Genomic DNA, 2,493 nt, shown 5'->3' on the forward strand with positions numbered 1-2,493 from the left:
AAGTCAATCAAGCAGAGCCAACCAGTGAGGGGGAGCATGTGGTAAATGTTCAAATCAGTCAAGTAATTGTTCCATAAATTACTCTGCCAAAGCCACCAGTATTGGACAACATTGATCTGATCCAAATAACAACTGCTAAACTTGATTCAAAGACAAATCCCAAGATGCTTGATGTTGCAGCTGTTGAGAAGGAACTAGATGAGAAATGGAAGAAGATTGATGAAGCTATTCAGGAGAAATTTGGTCAGCTACAAAAGCCAGACAAGACCTTTCATCACCATTCTCAAGTCAAACAACTCTCAATGCATGAAATGAGTCTGGGCAACTTGGAAAAAGGCCAAACCTCATGCATCAAATCTCCAAAAGCAAATCTGGTCTTGAAGACTAAAAGAAACTACTCAAAGTTCTCAGACAAAAATCCTATGGATCTTGTGTTTGAGAAACCTAGGCCATGAGAAGAAGCTGTTGGCTAGGTCAATTGCATTTTTCAAAGATCCAGTTGATTTAGCACTTAAAAGAAGATTAGCCAAGATTTACAGAAATGGTAAAGAAATTTGTGTGGTGGCTGGACACCCTATATTTGTGGAAGCTAAAAGGGAAGAGAAGGAAAAAATCAGGCAAGAAAAGAAGCAAGCTGCTCTGGATACTAAGAAGCTCAAACAAAAGAAGAAACAAGCTGCTCTCTTGGCCAAACTTCAAGATGTAGAGACCACAACTGAGATTTCTGCACAACCATCTATGATTGCTGAACCTCAAGATCAGAAAGTGCAAGATGAACCACAATAGAAAAGAAGATTCACATACAAGCTCCACTCCAAAAGAAAATTGGACTTCAGTGATGAGGAAATGGATAACCGCATTCCCAAAAGTCTACAACTTCAACTCATACATCCAAGCCCTCACTAGTAAATGAAGAATTCTAGGTGGATCCAACTAAGAATTTTCATGGTGAGCCTATAATTCCAAAGGATGAGCCAATGTACTGGGATAGTTTGCCAATTCCTGAACTAAATTTACCTATCTTCAACAAGCCAAAGAAAACAAAGATAAGAGTAACCAAGAAAAGCAATCTTGTAACTCTCAGAACCAAGTCCTTAACCAAATCTAAATCTACAGTCAACAAGGAAGATCTTTTATATATCTGTGATATCAAGGAGTTTTCAGATTTAAACCTCTACTTGGATGAACTGGTAGAAGTAAGAGGAATTTATGCTCACAGACATCTTCCTGAAAGATTGGTGTTAAGTACAAGGCAGGGAAAGAAATTGCATGGCATCTTCACAGGATTCTTGAAGAAAGCTATTATGTACTAATAAAGATCTACTCATCTTTCAAAAAGAACTTTGGATTTAATATGACTGCAAGGAGATTGGTTCTAAAGAAGATTGAAGAGCTAAGGAGTAATAAAGCCAAAGATGCACTTCCAAAAACTCTATCAATTCCCTTCACAGGGAAGGGAGTGCATTTGAGGCCTTATTGGTTGATGGAATTCATGGATGATAATGGAGTTAGAAGATTCTTCATACTGGATGACCAATTGAGTATCTCTAGCAATGAGACTCTATTGGAAATGCAAGAAATGCTGGATCTATCTGAAGCTGATGAACTTAATTCCACAGAAAACTCCAGAATTAAACAGAGAAAAACTACAGGAAGCTTGGGAAGAAATTCAGACAATCAAGGAAATATAATTATCTGCTCAGACTAGAGGAGCACCTTGATAATGATTGTGAGAACTCTTTGTATACTTTGCTTTATTCAATTTTTAATAAATTTTGTAGCACTTATCAGTTTTATCTACTACTTTTTAATCTGTATTTTTAGGGTGTTTTGTTATCATCAAGTTTCTCTTAATTTATGGCTACAATTCCAGTAAACATAAATTGGGGGAGATTGTTAGGAATATGTTGTGAACTTGATGATAAGTTAAAGAAAACACCTTAGTAGATTTAACTTGGTGAATTTTGTAGCACTTGACGGATGATCTAATATAGTCCCGAAGGATGAACTTTATAGTCCCGACGGATGACAAATTGACATCCATCGAGTGAGTAACTTATGTAACAAATAAGTACTGTAGCACATTTCCGCAAACAATATGTATTAGTCAAGTAGATTGCTTAGGGTTCTGTAAGTCATGTTTACTACTAGATTGATATGCAGAATAGGTTGATTAATTATATATATGAGATGTCTTGTAATTCTGTATAAGTGAAATAGAGTCAAGTGGCAGATAGACTCCCGACAGATGATCTACAAGACTCCCAACAGATGATCAACAAAGCTCCCGATGGATGACAAATATAGTCCCGACGGATGATCAAATTCAAATAGTTGTTGACAGTGACAACACAGTCACATGCGTTGGGTGTTAGCAAAAGGAATGTGGCAGCCTGTTAAGCAGGAATTTAAGAACAAAGAAGCATTACCATTTCCATGCAATTGTGAGGATATTCAAAGATGCTGGAATATAATAGTGAAGTAGCATGGAGT

Source organism: Apium graveolens, chromosome 2, assembly GCF_009905375.1.
Source record: "Apium graveolens cultivar Ventura chromosome 2, ASM990537v1, whole genome shotgun sequence".
Classification (NCBI taxonomy): domain Eukaryota; kingdom Viridiplantae; phylum Streptophyta; class Magnoliopsida; order Apiales; family Apiaceae; genus Apium; species Apium graveolens.